Consider the following 13,512-nt stretch of genomic DNA (forward strand, 5'->3'; position numbering starts at 1 on the left):
GCAAATAACCATATTGCCATGAAAACAACAATACTCACTTACTAAGAGTTTCCAAATCCTGGAGGGATCAGGTAGAGAGAAAAAGATAAATATTTCCATTTTACTTACAAAAATATCATTTACCAAATTGTTATAAGTCATAGCTAGCTCAGGAGAAACAAGAAAAAGTTTTCCTTAAATCTGAAAAAACAAAACATTAAAAATTCAGCAATACTTCAAATGAAAAATCATAAAAATTATAAGCATCCTTATCAGTTTATTCAGTTCCGTGTAATCCATTCTTGATCTCAATCTTTTTGTTAGCAGCTTCATGAAGTTATCAGTCTCTCCATCAGATTTCTGTAATTTCTTACCAAGTTCAGTTTTATGATCAGAAAGTTTATCAGAAGCCTGTACTTCAGTGTAAATGTCAGAGTCCTTTCCAAGAATTTTTCTGAAGTTGAAACATATTTTGCAAAAACATTAGAGCAAAGAAATGAGTCTGTAAACAACAAGACCTCAAAATGGCAACTGACAAAGAAATTTGGTTAATTTTGTGACATACAACACTTTAAAATAATAATAACCAGAATTATGACTGATAATCAGGACAGATCAGAATTTCAGTAATGTTATACAATTTTAAAACACCTATATCAATAACAGTTGCCCACATAATACCACCTAAGAAGGTTTTATCTTCACTTGTCTGACAATGTTTTCTATGTAATTTAACATACTGAATAAGCCTAATAAGTTTAGTATCTTCCTCCTTATAGGAAGAGGGCAAATTTCTTTGAGAAGTTTCAGGGCCCTTTGAAAATTCTCAAAGAAAAAAAGACTTATTTTAAGATATGAATTTTGGTGGAGCTTGTCAAAAATATAAACAATCAAAGCAAACAGAACATTAACAGTCCAAAAAGCCTTAATAGCGAGACCTCAGTCTTTTGAACGTAGGAAACTATTTTAACAGGTATTTTTTTTTTTTTTTTTAGGTAGACTTACTCAAAGGTAAAGAAAAATCTTTTATAACCTCTTTATCAAGTTTAAGCAAATTATCTTTTTACGAGAAATTTCAATTTTGCACCAGCTTACTTCTGCTATTAAAACTCATTTACTTAATTAAATTCATTTCAATCTTAGCCAACTTGACCATACAAAAACTCCTTTTCCAGAATTCCTCTTCCACAAACCTTCTATAACTTTCTTTTTACATCTAGAATTTGTCCCATGTCTTTCTTTTCCCTTCTAGTACTTGAGGACAAATTTATCTTTCTTAACCAAACAAAATATTTCCATTCTTTGCACCTTCTTTATACATCTTACTTTCCTTGTACACAGACATATTTTTCTTAATATTTAGTAGCTTCAATCACATATATTAATTAGAAATTTTAACCTTTAGAAACCTTAATTTGTAAGTAAAAACTAAACAATTATAAACTTTTTTTTACATTAGTATCTTGTGGCTTGGAAAATTTATAAACACTTCATAACTTCTAGAAACATGTTACTTTATAGTACAATCTTTTAATAAAACACATGTTTACCAATAGACCCAAAACACCTTTTAGTTTTCCTGTAATGAAAAGCCAAAAGTAGACAAACGTACATTTAGCAATCAATGTCTAATATCTTATCTTATTTGGAAATGATGATACTCAGAGAATTTTTTATCATAAATTTTAGCAAAACTCTAAAAGTCACCAAAAAGAGTTTGGAAGCTGTAACCACCATAACACATAATTATTGTTATAGTTCATCCAACATTTATCTTTTTCACAACTATTTACTTGTTCCCAATAATTATTTAGATTGCCTATAAGACTTCATAAGACTTCAGATAAAATTAGCCATCATTTAAATTACTATTTTTGTTAACCAGTTCTGTAATTGAAATAACATCAGTTTTTTCCTACAAAATTTCATGTAAATTTTATCACCTCTTATACCTTTAAACATAGTTATCATTAAGATTTTTATCAATAGGTCTTCTAATTTTGGACAATGGAAGCATTCCCAGTCAGACATTTTAAAACATACTCAGGCAAAGTTGATGTAACCTCTATGTCAAATTAGCTCAAACATTCCAACCTTTATAATCTTATCAACACTTACACTTTTACATGTTCTCAATTCAATTGTAACCTGAGTCAAGGTCTTAAGGCTAGTCAAATTTTTCCCTTCCTTTTTTTTTGGCCTTTTCTTAGGTACCAAATAACTAATTATGTGAGAGCTCTCAAAACATTTTTTTTTTCCCCCAATTTAGAAGTTTTTCCAATTCAAAGGATCCGTCGTCTGGCCATTGACGAGTAGGATCTTCATTTGTATATTTATTTCAATAGTGACTCGAACCAATAAGCCTTTTTAAGGAAAGACCCGGAGGTAACTTTCCACACTTAGAATAAATCTACCATGGACGCAAAGAGGCGTCCCTGGTGAGGGCGCAGATGATGTATCCCCCGTGATCCACAGAATTCACTCCCAAAGATATTCAGAGAAAGTAAAGACCTTCATTGCACAGGCGGTAAGGATGGTGTCTCCGGTCTCCCTCAATAGTGTGGGACGCCTCCAGTCACAGATCCGCTAATCTGTGACACCGGGCAGGCGATACTGGAATGGGATTTTTCGAGCACTAACAAGCAACGAAGGTAAAGACGACAAAAGCCCTTATGGACTGGGCCCTTTATAACAAATTCCCCTGAGAGCTTGGCACAGCCAGACAAAGAGACAGTTCGGAACCCCAGTCTACTCGACTGGCCACCGAGGTGCACCCCGGTAAATGCACCTTCCGTATGGTGGAGACCAAGGAGAAGATTCTCACTGGTCACAAAGCCAAGTTTTCTCAGGACACAGAACAAGACAGAGATTACTCTGGGAGGAAAAGGGATCAAGATCAAAACCAAGAGTACTCTACCAAATTTAAACCAAGAGTCACTAAAAGCCCAAGAAACTAGTTTCCCAAATATTTTCTCCTGCCAATCTAAATTTAGAAAGAGAAAAAATTCTCACCATTTCCTTCCGCCGGACTCCGCAGATAGAGATTCTGGGAGGCTGACGTGGTAAGAAGTCTTACCTTTTGCCGGCTTTCGTCAGGCGTTCCCGTATCTCATCATCTGCAGTAGTCCAGGGAGAAGGCAGGTCTTCCAGACAGAGAAGGCAACTTGTCAGCCAGTGTGGCTCCTGGCGACTACGCCAAAACTGTCGGGGGAAGAGGGAGAATCTCCCTCTGCCCTTTCCCTTAAGGTTCTTCTGGCTGGCCAAATAATCAACAAGACAGGTTAGCAGGAGAAAATAATACCAAGTTTAATAACATGTATACATGGGAGAAAGCAGGGACACTGCGTTTCTCAACACAATAGCAGAAATTCTCGTCTTAAATACCATTTTCAGCCAATGACAAAGGAGGATGTTGGGGGTGGGGGGAGTCAGTTACAGGAGATTATCACTAAAGCACAGTAAACAAGAGTAAGGTTTATTATGTAGCTCAAGGCCTCACCTTCCACATTGATAAGTCACTAGAAATGAGCTCATCCCCCTCTCTTCCCAATACAGAGCGGGAGATACCTTTACAAATGGAGACTTCCCTTGTAAATGATTGTCTGGCAACTCCTTGCAGGGCCATCCAAAGAATGTGGCCAGAGAGACAGAACTCCCGATAAGATGGGCTTGTTGGTGCGTTTTCTATTGTAACCTCTACCCTACATTATCTTTATAGCAGTCATGATAGATCTGTTCTAGGAAGGAGCCACCATGTCAAATTCTTTAGGCAGTTAGTGGGGGAGGTCAAATGTCCCTAGAGAAAACAACCAAGGTAAAGAGACAGATTTCAGGGTGGCCAAATCTTGATCTCCCACAGAGATTAAATCTGGGCTTTGTCTATGGGTGGACCCTGAAAGGAGGATTTTGCTTAAATGACCAGAGAATACACAACCATTTTTCTTGATAATAAGTAATACTTACCATGTAAATTTCTTCATAAATCTCTGAATAAAATAAAAATATATAACCCATATAGATATAAACTCTTACTGACAAACCCCACAGCCTTCTCTAGAGAGCCCAACAAAAAATGTCTCAGCTGACTGTGAATTGGTCTTCTCTAAAAGCCAGCCAGCCCTTCACTGATAGCCCTGGATAAGGAAGGGCAGATAAAATTCTTTGAAGATGTTTAGCTGAATTCAGAAGCAAAAATCCTACCTCCAGTTGGCTCCTCTGTGAGAATGGATGGGCAGCCTTATTTCACAGGCTGGGCAGCTGAGGTTTCAGATGAGCTTATTTGCCCTGTTCCCCGGGGATGCAAAAGGAGGAATGTGACATTCATTCAGGGCTGAGATTTTGCACGTAAAGATAGGGTTGTCGGGATAGAGGGAGAATCTCCCTCTGCCCTTTTCCTTAAGGTTCTTATGGCTGGCCAAATAATTAACAAGACAGGTTAGAAGGAGAAAATAATACCAAGTTTAATAACATGTATGCACGGGAGAAAGCAAGGACACTGCGTTTCTCAACACAATAGCAGAATTCTCATCTTAAATATCATGTTCAGCCAATGACAAAGGAAGATGTTGGGGGTGGGGGGAGTCAGTTACAGGAGATTACCACTAAAGCACAGTAAACAAGAGTGAGGTTATTATGCAGATTTAAGGCCTCACCTTTTACATTGATAAGTTTCTAGAAATGAGGTCATTCCCCCTCTTCCCAATTCAGAGAGGCAGATACCTTTACAAATGGAGATTTCCCTTATAAATGTAAATGTCTGTCTGGCAACTCCTTGCAGGGCCATCCAAAGAATATGGTCAGAGACAGAACTTCTGATAAGATGGGCTTGTTGGTGTCTTTTCTATTGTAACATCTATTGTACATTATATTTACAGCCATCATGATAATAACTCCTTCCTGAAACAGATGTTTTGTTTTAAATTCTTTAGGCAGTTAGTGGGGGAGGTCAAATGCCCTCAGAGAAAACAACCAAGGTAAAGAGATAGATTTCAGGGTGGCCAAATCTTGATCTTCCACAGGGTCATAGAAGGGAATAAAGATTTCAGCAAATTGGTTTTTTGTTCTCTACAGTGGAAGTAATTTAAGAAGATAGTCTCTCACTCCAACTTCTCTTCCCTGTTCTCGATCTGTAATATCGCTGTAAAAATTCTCTCTACAAAAATTTCAGTCTTTTTTCTTTGCAGTCTATTATCATCTTTACGAATTCTTTGACTTCACCACCTTCTTGGCACCACAGCGCTAGCCATTGAGATATTATTATAGATTCAGTTTTGCAATTTCATCCTCTTATCTCTATTTCCTCTGCCATTTCTTAGTTTTAGTTCTTATTGTATCTTATGCTTGAAAACATTTCAAGCTTACAGAGTATATCAGTTCGTTATCTTCTCAACTTTTTATTATCTAAGTGCCCTCAAATACCACTTTTTTTAAAAAAGAAGTGAAATAGATAATAGAACAATATATTGTAATAAATTGACCACTTATAAAATTAAGTTCAACCTGCAATCCCTCCCCACTTAACAGCTACCATCTTTTATAACTCACCATGCTTTAGTTTGGGCAGGGTCAGTTTATCAATGATTTCTGGATGTTTTAAACCACATGAAACAAATACAGTGTAAGGTAAAATTGTTACTCTTGCAGAAGTTGTAGAACATCCTGATGGTTATGGAAGTTGGTGGCGGAGAACCTGAATCATATGAAAAGTAGTTGATTAATTAGCACCTGACAGAATTTGTTAATTTGGTAAGGACAATAATAAGACATAAATGTTGAAACGATAACTTTGCATATCAGAGTATTGTCAAAGGCCACTGGGGAAATTCATAATATTCTCAAATACCACAAAAAATGACCACTTTTTCATAAAAGATGTCATACATGATGGCACCATATACTTCTGTCAGAAAATTTGCAATGAAGGAAATTAAGACTTGAGTCATTTTAATTTTAACGATTTGTTTCTGCTTACTATTAGGTTAAAAAACCCTTTTAGAAATAAATTGATAAGGGATGTACTTGCTTAATTTTTATTTTTTTTTTAAGAAAAAGTCTTTTTCACATTTTAAAAAAATATTTATTTGTATTTATTTTATGCTGACTTTATTTGTGTGCCCAAAGCCTTTTTTTAATTAACTACCACCAATTCTTTTCAAACTCTTTCAAAAAGTTGAAGAGGAGAGAATACTTCTAAAGTCATCCTATGGAGTTAGCACTACACTGATATGAAAGCCAAAGACACTAAGAGAAAAGAAAACTACAAGTCAGTATCTTTGATGAATATTGATACAAAAATCCTCAATAAAGTAATAACTAACCAGATTCAGCAGCATATTAAAAGGATTATACATCATTTTTAAGTGGGATTTATTTCTGGAATACAAGGTTGTTTCAATATATGAAAATGAATCAATGTAATCAAGCACATTAACAGAATGAGGGAAAAAAACACAGGATCATCTCAATGGATGCAGAAAAAGACTTGACAAAACTAAACATGTTTTCATGTTAAAAATACTAGAAAACTCTCAGAGTAAAAGGAAGCTACTTCAACATAATAAAAGCCAGATATAGAAATACACAGAGAACATCGTATTCAAGGGAGAAAGACTGAAAGCTTTTCTTCTAAGATCAGGAAAAAGGCAAGAATGCCCACTGTCACCATTTCTATTCAACATGGTATTAGATGTTCTAGCCAAAGCAATTAGGCAAGAAAAAGAAAGCAATAGCATCCAAATTGGAAAGGAAGAAGTAATATTATATTTGTTTACAAATAATATCTTATATGTTGAAACCCCTAAAAATTCCACAAAAAAATTTTTAGAACTGATAAATTCTGCAGAGTAGTGGAACACAAAATCAACATGAAAAAATTAGTTGTTCTTCTATACATTAATAATAAGTAATCTGAAAAAGAAATTTAAAAACTTTACATTTTTATTTACAATATCATCAAAAAGAGAAAAATACTTAAGAATCAACTTACTCAAGGAGGTAAAAATTCCAGTGATGTTTTTTGCACAAATAGAAAAATCTATCCTAAAATTCAAATGGACTCTCAAGGGACCATAAATAGCAAAAAGAATGTAGAAAAAGAAGAACAATTTAGAGAAGTCACACTTCCTGATTTCAAAACTTACTACAAAGTAATCAAAACAGTGTGGTACTGGCATAAATACACACAATATACTAATGAAATAGTATAGAGAGCCCAGAAATAAACCTTTGCATATATGGTCAAATGATTTTTGACAAGGGTGCAAAGACCATTCATTGGAGAAAGGATAAGTTTTTCAACAAATAGCGATGGGAAAACTAGATGACCACATGCAAAAGATGAGGTTGGACCCTTACCTTACACCATATACAAAAATTAACTCAAAATGGATCAAAGATCTAATATTAGAGCTGAAGCTATAAAATCCTTAGAAGAAAACACAGGGTAAAAGCTGCATGTCATTGGGTCCAAATGTCATTGCCAACAATGATTTCTTTCATCTGACACCAAAGACATAAGCAACAAAAAAAAAACAACAAATTGGACTTCATCAAAATGCAAAAGTTTTCTGTATCACAAGATACTATTAACAAAGTAAAAAGGTAACCCACAGAATGGTTGAAAATATTTGCAAATCACATATCTGATAAGGGATTAATATCTAGAATATATAAAGAACTCCCACAACTCAACAATAAAAAAACAACCCAATTTAAAAATGCACAAAGGACTTGAATAGACATTTCTCCAAAGACATAAAATGGTCAGTAAACACGTGAAAAGATGCTCAACATCACTAAGTATCAGGAAAATGCAAAATAAAACCACATTGAGATACCTCTTCACACACATTAGAATAGTTTTACTCTCACAAAATCAGAAAATAACAAGTGTTGGCAAGGATTTTGAAAAATTGGAACCCTTGTGCTTGGATGGTGAGACTATAAAACTGTGGAAAACAGTATGGCAGTTCCTTCAAAAATGAAAAATAGAATTACCATATGATCTAGAAATTCTACCTATGGGTTCTGAAATAACAGAAAATATATTTATGGATCTCTGTCTCCAGTTCCTGGCACAGAGCTCCTAAAATCCTTGTAATTTCCTAAATGATAAGAACACTAGGAGCATCTCTTGTTCTAATATTTGTCTTTGACCCCATCCCTGACACAGAGCTCCTAAAACCCTTGTAATTTCCTAAGTGATAAGAACACTAGGAGAATCATTTGTTCTATTGAGGCAACTCTGGGTGGGCTCCTGGATGGGGTCTGGTCACCAGAAAGACCAAGCCCCGATTAGAAGCTTTGAATTTTTAGTCCTATCCCTTATCCTCCAGAGAGGGGAGAGAGGCTAGAAACTGAGTTAATAATTGATCATGCCTACGTGAGGGAGCCTCCATAAAAATCCCAATAGAATGAGTTTCAGAGAGCTTCCAGATTGGCAATGACAAGGAGTGCTTGGAGAGTGGTGCACCTGGAGATGGCATGAAAGCTCTGTGCCCCTTCTCACATACCTTTCCCTCTGAACCACTTCCATCAGGCTGCTCTTGAGTTATATCTTTTTATAATAAACTGGTGATCTAGTAAATGTTTCTCTGAGTTTTGTGAGCCACTCTAGCAAATTAATCAAACCCAAGGGGGAGGTTGTGGGAATCTCTGGTTTACAGTCACTCAGTCAGAAGTACAGGTAACAGCCTGGGCTTGTAACTGGCATCTGAAGTTGAGGTGAGGTTGGGTGGTTGTGCAGTCTTATAGGACTGAGCCCTTAAACTGTGGAATCTGATGTATCTCTGGGTTGACAGCATCAAATTGAGTTGAATTATCTGACAACCAGCTGGCATTCCAAGAATTGCTTGTTGGAGGTGTGGGGAACCCTCTCACATGTGAAAAAATGAATCTCAGAACACCATATATGGGTATAAACCCAAAAGAACTGAACACATATATAAAGACATATACATACACCCGTGTTCTTAACAGCATTATTCAAAATAAGCAGAAGCTGGAAGCAGGCCAGGTGTCCATAAACGGATGAGTTGACAAAAATTGTGGTGTAAAACACAGTGGAATACCATTCACCCTTAAAAAGGATGGAATTTTGACACATGTTATGACATGGATGAACCTTGAGGACTTTACGCTAAGTGAAGTAAAGCCAGACACAAAAGGAGAAATACTGTATGATTCCACTCATATAAGGTACTTAGAGTAGTCAAATTCATAGGAATAGAAAGGAGAATGGTGGTTCCCAGGGGCAAGAGGGAGGGACAACAGGGAGTTGTTGCTTAATGGGCACAGAGTTTCAGCAGAAGGTGAAAATAGATCTGTGGATGGTTGGAGGTTATCACTACACAGTTATGTGAATGTACTGAATGTCACTGAACTGTACACTTAAAAATGGATAAAGTGGTTAATTTCATGTTATGCATATTTTATGACCATTTAACAACATTAATTATTTTCAACAAATGAACAAACACTAGCTACATGCAATAACATGGATGAATATCACAACCATAACGCTGCATAAAAGAAATTATATTCAAAAGGCTATATATTTTATAATTCCATTTATATAAAATGCAAAAAAGAAACAAAACCGAGGTCTAGCTTCCAGTAATAGTGGAGTATCTTGTTGAACTAACACTGTCACAGATAACAATGATAAAATCTGCACGAAATATTATATATATTTATATAGAATCATGTATCTATATGTAATACACATACAATAAATGTGTATATGTATGTATGCATAAATCTCTTCCAAAGGCAAGCAGAACCGAGGGGGAGTCTTCCCTTGAATCATGGGAATTTTACCAGGATATGTTTGCAAGCTTGAGTGTTTTACCTCAAAGCATTCCAAAATCTGTACATGGCCCAGACAGGGGAAAAACTATAGTATTACTTGTAATGTTAGAGGATGTATTTTGGGGCTGGCAGAGTAGCTGGAAAGTTGGGGGAGAAATTTCTGGAAGGGAGGGAACCACAAAGAAGAAAATCTTAAAATATGTATGAAAGTCTGCCCCCCACACACACCAAATTGGCAGATCTTTGAACAACACACATGCAGGGTAGGCCCCAGAGGGCCTAGTGTAAAAATAGCAGTTGGAAGATGAAAGAACTGAATGAGGATTTCAGCTATGCCCGTTGTAAAGGAGATAGGATTGGAGTTTCAGTCCAGCCAAGTTAACTCCCTGCTAGAAAAATAACAACACTCTTCAAAGGGATACAATAGAATCCAGAGTCTCTATAACTATCATCCATGGTTTCCAGTACATAATTTAAAAAATCATGAGATTTGAAGAAATAGGAAAATATAATCCATATACGACCAAAAGTGGGCAGTAGAAACTATTCCCAAGGTGTTGCAATTAGCAGACAAGGATGAGAAAGCAGCTTTTATATAGATGATCATGGTGGTAAAGAAAAATATTCTCATAATGAATGAACAGATATAGAAACTCAGCAGAGAAATGGAAATTACAAAAAAGAACCAAATAGGAAGGTGAAATACAGAAAATATTTTTGAGTTTACCGGTAGATTAGAAACATTAGGAGAAACATGAAGATAGAGCAATAGAAATTATCCAGTCTGAAGAAAAGAACATAAAAGTTTTGAGAAAAATGAAGAGTGCCTTAAGACCTGTGAGATGAGTGAGTCCCCATCAGAGAGGGGAGAGACAAAAAATTAAATGAAGCAGAAAGGCAAATCAATGAGTAATAGCATAAAACTTCCAAAATTTCATGAAAAATCTAAAATTTTAGATCCAAGAAAGTCAGGAAACCCACAAAATAAAATACAAAATAAAACCATACCTAGGCACATGATAGTCAAGCTGCTAAAATCCAAAGATAAAAAGAAAATCTTGAAAGCAGTCAGGGAAATACACATATACAGGGGAAGACATTACATACAGGGAGAAATAATATGAATGATGGATGATATATTATCAAAAGCAAAAGAGACAAATCAACAACAAAATGACATCTCTCAAGTGCAGAAAGAAAACCCAAAAGTCAACACAGGATCTGTATTTAGCAGAACTCACTTTCAAAAAGGAAGCAGAAGCCACAATAAGATACCGCACACCTATTAGGTGGCTAAAATAAAAAATAAAATTGCAAATACCAAGTGCTGGTGAGGACTAGGAGCAACTAGAACTGGGAATGCAGCATGATAGTTGTATTCGGAAAACAGTTTAGCAGGTTCTTATAAAGTTAAACATACACTTATTATATGACTCAGATATCCCACTCCTAGAGATTTACTGAAGCAAATTGAAAACTAATGTTTAAACAAAAATCTTTGCGTGAATCTTCATAGCCATTTTATTCATAATTGTGAAAAGCCAGCAACAAACTAAATGTCCTTCGTCAGGTGAATGGAAAAGATACTGTGGTGCATCAGTACCTTAGAATACTACTGGGCAATAAAAAGGATAAACTCTTGATTCACACTACAACATGGATGAATCTTGGATGCATATCTCTAAGTGAAGGAAGCCAGATTCAAAAGGCTATATAGTATATGATTCCATTTATATGACTTTCTAGAAAAGACAGCATTACAGAGATGGAAAATGATCAGTGGTTGCCAAGGGATGGAATGGGGGAAGGGGTTGACTACAAAGAGACAGTATGAGAGAATTTTGAGAGTGAAAGAAACAGCTCTGTGTGGTACCGTGGACGTGGATACATGACCATAAAGTTGTCAAAACCCATAGAACTGTACACCACATAGAGTGAATTTTACTCTGCAAATTTTAAAAATCAATCAGGATGCTGGGGAACTCAGATGGAATGCAGTGACAAATGAACCTCACTGTATTACAAGCATGTGACATAACCACACAGAAGGGGTGGGGATGAAAGGTCCTGACCTAAATAACTTTGGAAGACAGTGTTTTGATGGGATACTGTAAAACTAAAGTACTGTACAGAAACACTGTACTCTAGGTGGTAAATTTGTTTTTCATAAGAGTATGGATTAGCGATTCTGAAACTACTTGACACATTAGTAAATGTATTGTAGATAACTGGAGTTAAGTTTCTCACTGTTGGTGAAAGAAGTTACAAATAAACAAAAGGAGAATGCTGGAATAAACTCTGTGGTGCTGGATTGGAGTTGGAAGTATCAATATGAATCCATGACTCTTTTAATATATCTATCCAGATAGATAGATAGATTGATTGATGTATTGATAGGTAGATGTGTATACCTGAGTTTATATTCATTCATACATTTCCAAGCTCTGCTGAGAGGGTCTAGAAGCAGTGACACCCTAGTATCAATGGGCACACCTAGCTCCCAGATTTTGGTTTCTAAATATCATTCTCCAATAAAAAGAACCAGGTTTTCTTGGAGAACTGGCTAATTCTAGATCTGGGGAGGGGAAATACAATATGAGCCTGGAGCTTCTTGTATTGCCAGAAAGTAGGAAAGTGCTTTCAAAAAAACACAGAAAATGATGAGATGTGTCAAAAGGAATCAATCTTAAAGACTTCCCAATGGCTCAAGCTGGAAAACTGGGAGCAACAAAATAAATAATGGTAGCATTGGATTATTACCCAGAGAATAAAATAAATATCCATGAGTCTGTACTGATATAAGGAAGATTAAATAAGAAAGGAAGAAAGAAAAAAAGGGGGGGGGAAGAATGAGAGAAAGAGAGAAAGACAGGTAGAAGGCAGGGAGAGGGAGGGGGGGAATATTCCTCACATAATTCCAAATAATAAACTCTGCTGGATAGCATGAAATAGCAAATCGTCACTAGAACACCACAGTAATAATTACTGTAGGCAAGACTGACTGATGAATGCAAAAACTGTGAGTGAAACTTAGAGAAGAAACAGTACATTTGCAGATCCTCGAAACATTTCCCTCCCAATACTAAACATTTTTCTCTTAACTTCTTTAAAAGACCTATGACTATTTAAAGAAAAATCATAACACTGTATTGTGGGATTTATAACATGGGTAGATGTAAAATTTATCACAACATAGCACAAAGGACAGACAGAGGTAAATGGAACTGTTCTGTAGCAAGGCTTCCATATTTTACGTTGCTTAAACTGGTGCACTATTAAGTCTAGGACAGCTGTGATATGTTAAAGATGCATATTGTAATCTGGATCAACCACTAAAAACTGCAAAGGTGTGTCACTTAAATGTTAATAAAGGAATTAAACAGCATACAAAAAGTGTTTGTACAAGAATGTTCACAGGAGATGACCTGCACATCCCCAGGAGGAAGACGAGCCCACTTTGGGGCATCCACAGAGCAGAACGCCCTCAGCCGTGCTGAGGAGCAAATGCTGACACACACGTGCTGGGTGAGTCTCATCTACCTCGTGCCGAGGGAGGCAAGCTGGACAGAAAACAATACACGTGGGCTGATTTCTGCCAAGATGAACCTATGGTGAAAAAACCAGAACAGTGGTTGCCTCGGGGGAAGGAAAAAATTGCCTGGGAAGGAACAGGAAAGAGTTTTCTGGGAGTGATGGAAATACTTTATTCTTAAAGGAGTGAAGGTT

The 13,512-nt window shown here is 36.1% G+C and overlaps 1 long non-coding RNA gene across 6 annotated transcripts in view; it reads right to left on the reverse strand.

Annotated features, from left to right (window-relative positions):
• Window positions 1-13,512, reverse strand: part of LOC131415225 (uncharacterized) — a 133,458-nt gene that overhangs the window by 79,101 nt on the left and 40,845 nt on the right. The window contains exon 11 of one of the 6 annotated variants that reach the window (XR_009222359.1): window positions 2,259-3,235. The exons of 3 other annotated variants lie outside the window; for them this stretch is intronic. This is a non-coding gene — a long non-coding RNA (uncharacterized LOC131415225). Of the gene's footprint in view, window positions 1-2,258; window positions 3,236-4,222; window positions 4,264-12,628; window positions 13,393-13,512 lie in introns of those variants that run through there. 2 more of the 6 variants (XR_009222360.1, XR_009222362.1) reach the window with 2 other exon arrangements.

Source organism: Diceros bicornis, chromosome 16 (genome assembly GCF_020826845.1).
Source record: "Diceros bicornis minor isolate mBicDic1 chromosome 16, mDicBic1.mat.cur, whole genome shotgun sequence".
Lineage (NCBI taxonomy): Eukaryota > Metazoa > Chordata > Mammalia > Perissodactyla > Rhinocerotidae > Diceros > Diceros bicornis.